The following is a 13945-nucleotide window of genomic DNA, read 5'->3' as shown; positions in this document are numbered from 1 at the left end:
AAATGGTGATAAAGAGCATCCTTGTTTTACACTGCTAGATCGTTCTTATGTAATAATGTACAACACATTTCCCAAAGATATTGATTGATTACTTGATTGATGAATATCTTCTGTAGTTACCAGAGCCGTTGATCCTGTACCGTTACTATAATGACTTCATCGGATTGGCCAAGGAGAGCCAGAGGGTGATCATCGAAGAGAAGGCTGTAGCCAGGGTCCTCCAGGACCAGGGGAGGCCAGGGGGTGAACAACCCCGACCAGGAGGCACCCAGCCTGGGGTAGATGGAGAGCAGCCTCCCCTGCCGACCAGCCAACCTGGAGGAGGAGAGCTGCCCAAACAGCCCAGTATCAAACTCAACAGAGTCATCTTTAAAATTAGAGACCTGTTACGACAGCTTCCTCCTGCACACTACAGGACACTCCGCTTCCTCACGGCACACCTACATAGGTAAAGAGATGGGTGGAAGCACATGCATGCAGGCACCACCCCCCTCACCTCCACCTCACACACCCCACCCCCTCACCTCCCCCTCACACACCCCACCCCCTCACCTCCCCTTCACACACCCCACCCCCTCACCTCCCCCTCATACACCCCACCCCCTCACCTCCCCCTCACACACCCCACCCCCTCACCTCCCCCCTCCCCTCCACACCCCACCCCCTCACCTCCCCCCACACCCCCTCCCTCCTCACACACCCCACTCCCCTCACCTCCCCTCACACACCCCACCCCCTCACCTCCCCCTCACACACCCCACCCCCCTCACCTCCCCCTCATACACCCCACCCCCTCACCTCCCCCCACACCCCCACCCCCTCACCTCCTTCTCCACCTCCCCTCACACACCCCTCCCCCTCACCCCCCTCATCTTACACACCCCACCCCCTCACCTCCTTCTCCACCTCCCCTCCACACCCCACCCCCTCACCTCCCTCTCCACCTCCCTTCATACACTCCACTCCCTCACCTCACCTCACACACCCCACCCCCTCACCTCCCCTCACACACCCCCTCCACCTCACACACCCCACCCCCTCACCTCCCCCCCTCACACACCCCACTCCCTCACCTCCCCTCACACACCCCTCACCTCCCCTCATCTTACACACCCCACCCCCTCACCTCCCCTCACACACCCCTCACCTCCCCTCACCTCACACACCCCACCCCCTCACCTCCCCTCACACACCCCTCCCCCCCTCACACACCCCACCCCCTCATCTCCCTCTCCAAACCCCCTCTTCCTCACCCCACCCCCTCACCACCCACCCGCCACACACCCCATTATTTATGTTATTTATCTCTTCCCCTAGGGTGACAGAGCAGGCAGAGGAGAACAAGATGACAGCCAGTAATCTGGGCATTATCTTTGGCCCTACGCTGGTCAAACCCCGACAGACTGACGCAGAGGTCTCCCTGTCTTCTCTGGTTGACTACCCCTACCAGGTGAGTTGCTGTTAATCCTAACCCTACCAGGTATATGTACCTGTAGACTACCCCTAACCCTACCAGGTATGTACCTGTAGACTACCCCTAACCCTACCAGGTATATGTACCTGTAGACTACCCCTAACCCTACCAGGTATATGTACCTGTAGACTACCCCTACCAGGTATGTACCTGTAGACTACCCCTAACCCTACCAGGTATATGTACCTGTAGACTACCCCTAACTCTACCAGGTATATGTACCTGTAGACTACCCCTAACCCTACCAGGTATATGTACCTGTAGACTACCCCTAACCCTACCAGGTATATGTACCTGTAGACTACCCCTAACCCTACCAGGTATATGTACCTGTAGACTACCCCTAACTCTACCAGGTATATGTACCTGTAGACTACCCCTACCAGGTATATGTACCTGTAGACTACCCCTACCAGGTATATGTACCTGTAGACTACCCCTACCAGGTATGTACCTGTAGACTACCCCTAACCCTACCAGGTGAGTTGCTGTTAATCCTAACCCTACCAGGTATATGTACCTGTAGACTACCCCTAACTCTACCAGGTATATGTACCTGTAGACTACCCCTAACCCTACCAGGTATATGTACCTGTAGACTACCACTACCAGGTATATGTACCTGTAGACTACCCCTACCAGGTATATGTACCTGTAGACTACCCCTACCAGGTATGTACCTGTAGACTACCCCTAACCCTACCAGGTATATGTACCTGTATATGACTGTACCCCCTAACCCTACCAGGTATATGTACCTGTAGACTACCCCTAACTCTACCAGGTATATGTACCTGTAGACTACCCCTACCCCTACCAGGTATATGTACCTGTAGACTACCCCTACCAGGTATATGTACCTGTAGACTACCCCTAACTCTACCAGGTATATGTACCTGTAGACTACCCCTAACCCTACCAGGTATATGTACCTGTAGACTACCCTAACCCTACCAGGTATATGTACCTGTAGACTACCCCTAACCCTACCAGGTCTATGTACCCTTAGACTACCCCTACCAGGTATATGTACCTGTAGACTACCCCTACCAGGTATGTACCTGTAGACTACCCCTAACCCTACCAGGTATATGTACCTGTAGACTACCCCTAACCCTACCAGGTATATGTACCTGTAGACTACCCCTACCCCTACCAGGTATATGTACCTGTAGACTACCCCTACCAGGTATATGTACCTGTAGACTACCCCTAACCCTACCAGGTATATGTACCTGTAGACTACCCCTACCAGGTATATGTACCTGTAGACTACCCCTAACCCTACCAGGTATATGTACCTGTAGACTAACCCTACCAGGTATATGTACCTGTAGACTACCCCTACCAGGTATATGTACCTGTAGACTACCCCTACCAGGTATGTACCTGTAGACTACCCCTACCAGGTATATGTACCTGTAGACTAACCCTACCAGGTATATGTACCTGTAGACTACCCCTAACTCTACCAGGTATATGTACCTGTAGACTACCCCTAACCCTACCAGGTATATGTACCTGTAGACTACCCCTAACCCTACCAGGTATATGTACCTGTAGACTACCCCTACCAGGTATATGTACCTGTAGACTAACCCTACCAGGTATATGTACCTGTAGACTACCCCTACCAGGTATATGTACCTGTAGACTACCCCTAACCCTACCAGGTATATGTACCTGTAGACTACCCCTAACCCTACTAGGTATATATACCTGTAGACTACCCCTAACTCTACCAGGTATGTACCTGTAGACTACCCCTAACTCTACCAGGTATATGTACATGTAGACTACCCCTAACCCTACCAGGTATGTACCTGTAGACTACCACTACCAGGTATATGTACCTGTAGACTACCCCTAACCCTACCAGGTATATGTACCTGTAGACTACCCCTACCAGGTATATGTACCTGTAGACTACCCCTACCAGGTATATATTCCTGTAGACTACCCCTACCAGGTATATATTCCTGTAGACTACCCCTACCAGGTATATATTCCTGTAGACTACCCCTACCAGGTATATGTACCTGTAGACTACCCCTAACCCTACTAGGTATATATACCTGTAGACTACCCCTAACTCTACCAGGTATATGTACCTGTAGACTACCCCTAACCCTACTAGGTATATATACCTGTAGACTACCCCTAACCCTACCAGGTATATGTACCTGTAGATTACCCCTAACCCTACTAGGTATATATACCTGTAGACTACCCCTAACCCTACCAGGTATATGTACCTGTAGACTACCCCTAACCCTACTAGGTATATGTACCTGTAGACTACCCCTAACCCTACCAGGTATATGTACCTGTAGACTACCCCTAACCCTACTAGGTATATATACCTGTAGACTACCCCTACCAGGTATACATACCTGTATACTAACCCCTTGATTTTTTATAACAGTGTTGCCTGTGAAAGAACTTGAAAACATCTTAATGATAAATGTTATATACGTTTGTTTTGTCCCCTTTATTGACTGTTGTCACTTTCCTCCTCCCCCCCAGGCTCTGATGGTGGAGCTGCTGGTACGTCACTTCCAGGTGATCTTTGACTTGTCCAGCCCCTCTTCCTACCCCCCCACCACCACCTCCATGGTGGGCCAGACCTCCCCCCGACTCACCCCTCAGGAGAAGGAGCAGAGACTCAGCCCCTCCTCCTACCCCCCCACCACCACCTCCACGGTGGGCCAGACCTCCCCCCGACTCATCCCTCAGGAGAAGGAGCACTCCACCTCCCTGCTCGACATGAAGGAGGTGAGGAGGTCCAAGTGTCTTTTAATGATTCAACCGTTTATGCAAAGGGAGGAGGTGAACTCTGAAGTCTCAGGAGCAGTTGGGGGCAGGGATAAGGGTTCATTAGGATCAGAACTTTTTATTATACCAATCAAAGCATAGGTGGCGGTTGTATGAGGGTGTATGAGGGTGTATGAGGGTGTATGAGGGTGTATGAGGGTGTATGAGGTTGTATGAGGTTGTATGAGGTTGTATGAGGTTGTATGAGGTTGTATGAGGGTGTATGAGGAGGGTGTATGAGGTTGTATGAGGGTGTATGAGGTTGTACGAGGGTGTATGAGGGTGTATGATGGGTGTATGAGGGTGTATGTAAAGATTGGCCACCTTGGTTAGAATCAATTGACTGTTTATCTTTGTTGTTGTTCTTTAATGTTCCTCATCGTCTCCAAGCAGAGTGCCAAAGTCGACAAGAGGCACTCGTCAGTCATCCAGCCCTCTCAAACCCTGGATGATGTGACCTGAAGACAGACAGGACAGGACCAGACAGGAGAGAGTTAACAGCCGGCTCCTCCTCCTCTGCTGCTGGCTCCTCCTCCTCTGCTGCTGGCTCCTCCTCCTCTGCTGCTGGCTCTGCCTCGGTTAGTTGGTTTGTTTCTGAGTGAGAGAGTGAAATAGTGAGAGAGTGATTAATTTCGTTATGAACAATATAAATGCACTTTTCAGGTTCAACATCAATGCTAAAGTGTCAGAGTTAGCAACACACCACAACACATTTTATTTTGTCCCGTAGGTCCAGAGATCTACCCTGGTGTTTGGCCGTCCCAGCCTCAACCTCTCCTCCTCTGCTATGGCCCCGAAGGTCCAGCTCCGGCCCCAGCGCGCTAGAATCCTGTCTCGACCAATCAGCATGCCCCTGGAACGCTTGCCCCTCCCCACCCCCTCACAGGTCACCACCCATCACTTTAACTGCTGTTGTATTCATTGTACATATTGTAATTGTCTTGTGATTGTTTTTTAATGTTGTGTACTATTGTTGTTGTTTTTTTTAACTGTGGCTGTAAGGATGATGCACCTATTTCCCTTCATGGGGATTAAATATAGTTTAAATATACTCATCTCATCTATCAGGTGCTCGACAGAAACAGCCGTAACAACAACGCTGCCATCACGTTGGATCCCACCGCTAACGCCACCGTGGAGTCAGCCGAGCCGGAGAAGCCTCGGATTGGTGGGGTCAAGGGTCAGTACCTATTACATCGACACCCAGCAGGCCGTGCAGCGGAGGCCCTGGGACAGGAAGTACAAACACTACGACGTCACGCCACGCACCGCCATGATCATGGCTAACTTACCGCCGGTATATACCTTTAGACTGGCCCAAAACCGGGGAAACAGCCGACGATGCCGACACAACTGTCCGTGTCTGGGCCAACCAGCTCTGCTCTCCCATCCAGTAGTAGCTTCAGCACTATATTCCCCAACAACCCACACACAGTGTCGTTGAAGGCTGGCCAGGCGTCCACAAGAGACAGAGAGGAGACTAAGGACAGGCCTCAATCTGCTGCTGGAGGTGGTGGGGAGACCAGACCATCTACCAACTCCCCCATAAAGTTCAGGCAACCAAGGATTCTGCAGCCTCCACCCGGAACCTTCTATAAGCCTTCTGGTTATTCAGGTGCCAGAGGCTGGCCATCATTAAGTACCTCTGGGACCACTAGCCTCACCAAAATGTCCCCAACTTCTCCTACTGTTAAAGCCTCTTCCCAGACTTCCCCTACTGTTAAAACCTTCTCACCAACCTCCCCTACTGTTAAAACCTTCTCACCAACCTCCCCTACTGTTAAAACCTTCTCACCAACCTCCCCTACTGTTAAAACCTTCTCACCAACCTCCCCTACTGTTAAAACCTTCTCACCAACCTCCCCTACTGTTAAAACCTTCTCACCAACCTCCCCTACTGTTAAAACCTTCTCACCAACCTCACCTACTGTTAAAACCTTCTCACCAACCTCCCCTACTGTTAAAACCTTCTCACCAACCTCCCCTACTGTTAAAACCTTCTCACCAACCTCCCCTACTGTTAAAACCTTCTCACCAACCTCCCCTACTGTTAAAACCTTCTCACCAACCTCCCCTACTGTTAAAACCTTCTCACCAACCTCCCCTACTGTTAAAACCTTCTCACCAACCTCCCTACTGTTAAAACCTTCTCACCAACCTCCCCTACTGTTAAAACCTTCTCACCAACCTCCCCTACTGTTAAAACCTTCCCAACATCCCCTACTGTCACTGCTCCTATCCCTCTCTCTTCCTCCCAATCCTCCAGCATGACTTTCTCCTCTTCTCCTATGGTTACCACCACCACCCCATCCCCTACTTCCACCTACATCCTTCAAACCTCACACCTCCCCACACACACCCTACAGGACTCTGTGGACAGCTCTGTTAGTGTTGACCCCGAGGTCACGACCTCCGCTGACCATTCCCCTCCCCCCAGCAGCCCAGAGGACCCCAGCCCGCCTGAGGTCGTCCCGCTGCAACAAAGACTGAGAGCCCGGCCCAGACCCGGCGCTCGCCTGCAGCAGTTAGAACACAGAGAGGCCCATTTTGTCTGAACCGTAAAAGTAGACTTCAGTAGTCTGATATCATCACACACACAGACAGGGCCACTTCCTGCTTACAAAAACAAAACAAAAGAAAAACCATTGGCCAAGACGACTGGTTTATCTTTAAGGATAGGGAGGGCATCGGCCCCAATGTGGATGATGATGTCATATTGCTGTCTACCTTTGAAGCCAGATATCTTGTGTGCAGTGTGTGTGTGTGTACAGTGTGTGCGTGTCTACAGTGTGTGTGTGTACAGTGTGTGTTTGTGTGTACAGTGCGTGTGTACACTGTGTGTGTGTGCAGTGTGTGTGTGTACTGTGTGTGTGTGTGCAGTGTGTGTGTACAGTGTATGTGTACAGTGTGTGTGTGTGTGTGTACAGTGTGTGTGTGTGTACAGTGTATGTGTACAGTGTGTGTGTGTGTGTACAGTGTGTGTGTGTGTGTGTACAGTGTGTGTGTGTGTACAGTGTGTGTGTGTGTGTGTACAGTGTGTGTGTGTGTGTGTGTGTACAGTGTGTGTGTGTGTGTGTACAGTGTGTGTGTGTGTACAGTGTGTGTGTCCTCTGTGTGTGTGTGTGTGTGTGTACAGTGTGTGTGTGTGTGTGTGTGTGTACAGTGTGTGTGTGTGTGTGTGTGTACAGTGTGTGTGTGTGTACAGTGTGTGTACAGTGTGTGTGTGTGTGTACAGTGTGTGTGTGTGTGTACAGTGTGTGTGTGTCTACAGTGTGTGTGTGTACAGTGTGTGTACATATGTTGTTACGGTGTATCTCTGTACCATATTGTATATTGGGGGAAGCGTGCTATTATATTGATGCCAACACGGTGTGTGACGGGAACACACTGAAAGCCTTACATTAGACGTGTTTAATATATTCTATGTTTACAGTCCTTACAGACAGAAGCATGGTGTGTGAACGAATCGCATCCCTAGACATTTGGAACAAGCATTTAGGCTGGTATTCAATCTATTGCAGATACAGGATTTCCAGATAACAAGAGGACAAAGTTTTATATCAAAGGTTAATTTTCACGCGTAGCTGTCCATTTCTGTGTGTAAGTGTCAGCTCCATCCATTTATTTGCTGCTATGCAAATAAAATGCACTTCTCAAACCGCTATCCAGAAACCCACTATCTGCAATTAATTGAATCCTGTATAAGTTACTGTGTGATGGGTTTTACCTGTCATTACTGCCATGTCATTAATAGATTCTACCTGTCATCAATAGATTCTACCTGCCATTAATAGATTCTACCTGTCATCAATAGATTCTACCTGTCATCAATAGATTCTACCTGCCATTAATAGATTCTACCTGCCATCAATAGATTCTACCTGCCATTAATAGATTCTACCTGTCATCAATAGATTCTACCTGTCATTACTGCCATGCCATCAATAGATTCTACCTGTCATTACTGCCATGCCATCAATAGATTCTACCTGCCATTAATAGATTCTACCTGTCATCAATAGATTCTACCTGTCATCAATAGATTCTACCTGTCATCAATAGGTTCTACCTGTCATTACTGCCATGTCATCAATAGATTCTACCTGCCATCAATAGATTCTACCTGTCATCAATAGATTCTACCTGCCATCAATAGATTCTACCTGTCATCAATAGATTCTACCTGTCATCAATAGGTTCTACCTGTCATCAATAGGTTCTACCTGTCATCAATAGATTCTACCTGCCATCAATAGATTCTACCTGTCATCAATAGATTCTACCTGTCATCAATAGATTCTACCTGCCATCAATAGATTCTACCTGCCATCAATAGATTCTACCTGTCATCAATAGATTCTACCTGTCATCAATAGATTCTACCTGCCATCAATAGATTCTACCTGTCATCAATAGATTCTACCTGTCATCAATAGATTCTACCTGCCATCAATAGATTCTACCTGCCATTACTGCCATGCCATCAATAGATTCTACCTGCCATCAATAGATTATACCTGCCATCAATAGATTCTACCTGCCATCAATAGATTCTACCTGTCATCAATAGATTCTACCTGCCATCAATAGATTCTACCTGTCATCAATAGATTCTACCTGCCATTACTGCCATGTCATCAATAGATTCTAACTGCCATCAATAGATTCTACCTGCCATCAATAGATTCTACCTGTCATCAATAGGTTCTACCTGCCATTACTGCCATGCCATCAATAGATTCTACCTGCCATTAATAGATTCTACCTGCCATCAATAGATTCTACCTGTCATCAATAGATTCTACCTGTCATCAATAGATTCTACCTGCCATTACTGCCATGTCATCAATAGATTCTACCTGCCATCAATAGATTCTACCTGCCATTACTGCCATGCCATCAATAGATTCTACCTGCCATCAATAGATTCTACCTGCCATCAATAGATTCTACCTGTCATCAATAGGTTCTACCTGCCATTACTGCCATGCCATCAATAGATTCTACCTGCCATCAATAGATTCTACCTGCCATCAATAGATTCTACCTGCCATCAATAGATTCTACCTGTGTATCAATAGATTCTACCTGTCATCAATAGATTCTACCTGCCATCAATAGATTCTACCTGTCATCAATAGGTTCTACCTGCCATTACTGCCATGTCATCAATAGATTCTACCTGTCATCAATAGATTCTACCTGTGTGTCAATAGATTCTACCTGTCATCAATAGATTCTACCTGTCATCAATAGATTCTACCTGCCATCAATAGATTCTACCTGTCATCAATAGATTCTACCTGCCATCAATAGATTCTACCTGTCATCAATAGATTCTACCTGTCATCAATAGATTCTACCTGCCATCAATAGATTCTACCTGTCATCAATAGATTCTACCTGTCATCAATAGATTCTACCTGCCATCAATAGATTCTACCTGTCATCAATAGATTCTACCTGCCATCAATAGATTCTACCTGTCATCAATAGATTCTACCTGCCATTACTGCCATGTCATCAATAGATTCTACCTGCCATCAATAGATTCTACCTGCCATCAATAGATTCTACCTGTCATCAATAGGTTCTACCTGCCATTACTGCCATGTCATCAATAGATTCTACCTGTCATCAATAGATTCTACCTGTCATCAATAGATTCTACCTGCCATCAATAGATTCTACCTGTCATCAATAGATTCTACCTGTCATCAATAGATTCTACCTGTCATCAATAGATTCTACCTGCCATCAATAGATTCTACCTGCCATCAATAGATTCTACCTGTCATCAATAGATTCTACCTGCCATCAATAGATTCTACCTGTCATCAATAGGTTCTACCTGCCATTACTGCCATGTCATCAATAGATTCTACCTGTCATCAATAGATTCTACCTGCCATCAATAGATTCTACCTGTCATCAATAGATTCTACCTGTCATCAATAGATTCTACCTGCCATCAATAGATTCTACCTGTCATCAATAGATTCTACCTGCCATTAATAGATTCTACCTGCCATCAATAGATTCTACCTGCCATTAATAGATTCTACCTGTCATCAATAGATTCTACCTGTCATTACTGCCATGCCATCAATAGATTCTACCTGTCATTACAAATGCCATGTCATCAATAGATTCTACCTGCCATCAATAGATTCTACCTGTCATCAATAGATTCTACCTGTCATCAATAGATTCTACCTGTCATCAATAGATTCTACCTGTCATTACTGCCATGTCATCAATAGATTCTACCTGCCATCAATAGATTCTACCTGTCATCAATAGATTCTACCTGCCATCAATAGATTCTACCTGTCATCAATAGATTCTACCTGTCATCAATAGGTTCTACCTGTCATCAATAGGTTCTACCTGTCATCAATAGATTCTACCTGCCATCAATAGATTCTACCTGTCATCAATAGATTCTACCTGCCATCAATAGATTCTACCTGTCATCAATAGATTCTACCTGCCATCAATAGATTCTACCTGTCATCAATAGATTCTACCTGTCATCAATAGATTCTACCTGCCATCAATAGATTCTACCTGTCATCAATAGATTCTACCTGTCATCAATAGATTCTACCTGCCATCAATAGATTCTACCTGCCATTACTACCATGCCATCAATAGATTCTACCTGCCATCAATAGATTATACCTGCCATCAATAGATTCTACCTGCCATCAATAGATTCTACCTGTCATCAATAGATTCTACCTGCCATCAATAGATTCTACCTGTCATCAATAGATTCTACCTGCCATTACTGCCATGTCATCAATAGATTCTAACCTGCCATCAATAGATTCTACCTGTCATCAATAGATTCTACCTGTCATCAATAGATTCTACCTGCCATTACTGCCATGTCATCAATAGGTTCTACCTGCCATTAATAGATTCTACCTGCCATCAATAGATTCTACCTGTCATCAATAGATTCTACCTGTCATCAATAGATTCTACCTGCCATTACTGCCATGTCATCAATAGATTCTACCTGCCATCAATAGATTCTACCTGCCATTACTGCCATGTCATCAATAGATTCTACCTGCCATCAATAGATTCTACCTGCCATCAATAGATTCTACCTGTCATCAATAGGTTCTACCTGCCATTACTGCCATGCCATCAATAGATTCTACCTGCCATCAATAGATTCTACCTGCCATCAATAGATTCTACCTGCCATCAATAGATTCTACCTGCCATCAATAGATTCTACCTGTCATCAATAGATTCTACCTGTCATCAATAGATTCTACCTGTCATCAATAGGTTCTACCTGCCATTACTGCCATGTCATCAATAGATTCTACCTGTCATCAATAGATTCTACCTGCCATCAATAGATTCTACCTGTCATCAATAGATTCTACCTGTCATCAATAGATTCTACCTGCCATCAATAGATTCTACCTGTCATCAATAGATTCTACCTGCCATCAATAGATTCTACCTGTCATCAATAGATTCTACCTGTCATCAATAGATTCTACCTGCCATCAATAGATTCTACCTGTCATCAATAGATTCTACCTGTCATCAATAGATTCTACCTGTCATCAATAGATTCTACCTGTCATCAATAGATTCTACCTGCCATCAATAGATTCTACCTGTCATCAATAGATTCTACCTGCCATTACTGCCATGTCATCAATAGATTCTACCTGCCATCAATAGATTCTACCTGTCATCAATAGATTCTACCTGTCATCAATAGGTTCTACCTGCCATTACTGCCATGTCATCAATAGATTCTACCTGTCATTAATAGATTCTACCTGCCATTACTGCCATGTCATCAATAGATTCTACCTGCCATTAATAGATTCTACCTGCCATCAATAGATTCTACCTGTCATCAATAGATTCTACTGTCATCAATAGATTCTACCTGTCATCAATAGATTCTACCTGTCATTAATAGATTCTACCTGCCATCAATAGATTCTACCTGTCATCAATAGATTCTACCTGCCATTAATAGATTCTACCTGCCATCAATAGATTCTACCTGTCATCAATAGATTCTACCTGTCATCAATAGATTCTACCTGCCATTACTGCCATGTCATCAATAGATTCTACCTGCCATCAATAGATTCTACCTGCCATTACTGCCATGCCATCAATAGATTCTACCTGCCATTACTAGCCATGCCATCAATAGATTCTACCTGCCATCAATAGATTCTACCTGCCATCAATAGATTCTACCTGCCATCAATAGATTCTACCTGTCATCAATAGATTCTACCTGCCATCAATAGATTCTACCTGCCATCAATAGATTCTACCTGCCATCAATAGATTCTACCTGCCATTACTGCCATCCAAATAGATTCTACCTGCCATCAACAGATTCTACCTGCCATCAATAGATTCTACCTGCCATCAATAGATTCTACCTGTCATCAATAGATTCTACCTGCCATTACTGCCATGTCATCAATAGATTCTACCTGCCATCAATAGATTCTACCTGCCATCAATAGATTCTACCTGTCATCAATAGGTTCCTATTACCCATGTCCATTACTGCCATGTCATCAATAGATTCTACCTGTCATCAATAGATTCTACCTGTCATCAATAGATTCTACCTGCCATTACTGCCATGTCATCACAAATTGGAACATTTTGGGAGTTCCAAAATTGAGGTGGAATGAAGTTACCCTTCTCAAATATATCATAGCATCAAGTCCTTGTCGTAATGTTACAGAGAAGCATTTTATTTGTTTTGTTGGGAGTTAAATACATGTATTATATGTTAGTTTTTACTTGTACATTTACACAGTACATGAAATGTTCTAATTTGTTCCTGTATTGTATGTAATGTGATTTGATTCTAGCTACATTAATTAAGCACTTACTTAATTCAGGTCCAACGTTTTTATGTTTTCCAAACGTTTAAACATGTATGTCATCGCAATACATTCCACAGAGAAGAGATGGAAGCATTTTATAGAGTGAGACAAAAAAAAGTTTCAACATTTAAAAAAATATATAATAATAATTCACCCATATTCCTGTTCAGATTATAATAATCTAAATCGTATGTATCTATATCTGTTTTTTTATATGTGACATATAAACTGCAAGTTTTTGTTTCAGTAAATTGTTTGTAACTACAAAAAAAGACAAAATGCAAAAAATGTCTTGCATCAAATTAAAAAGTATAGTTGACAGTTTGAGTGTTGACATTTTATTTTGTTATTAGCAAATGTCCAAATTCAATACATGAATATATACAGTACCATATATATATATATATATATATATTAGTGTGTATCTCTATATATTTGTGTATATCTCTCTATATATATATATATATATATGTATATATATATATATATTATATAGAGATACACACTATATATACAGTACCAGTTATATACACTATATATATACACTATATATACACAGTTCTATATATATAGTTATATAACTGGTACTATATATATAGTGTATATAACTGGAATATGATGATGAATATGATAAGATATATATATAGTGTATATATGATTGTAACCCTTTGCCATAGAGCACGTTCCACCATACAGGTGATTATATTCTGCCTGTTAAGCCCTTATCACCATCCTAAAGCCTAATTACTTATGT

At 44.2% G+C, this 13945-nt stretch overlaps 1 pseudogene; it reads left to right on the top strand.

The window, feature by feature from the left end:
• Window positions 1–9348, top strand: part of LOC135509039 (rho GTPase-activating protein 29-like) — a 67454-nt pseudogene extending 58106 nt beyond the window's left edge.
• The last annotated feature ends 4597 nt before the right edge of the window (window positions 9349–13945 follow it).

This window comes from Oncorhynchus masou, chromosome 3 (genome assembly GCF_036934945.1).
Source record: "Oncorhynchus masou masou isolate Uvic2021 chromosome 3, UVic_Omas_1.1, whole genome shotgun sequence".
NCBI lineage: Eukaryota > Metazoa > Chordata > Actinopteri > Salmoniformes > Salmonidae > Oncorhynchus > Oncorhynchus masou.
This window is presented reverse-complemented; position numbering and strand designations above follow the sequence as displayed.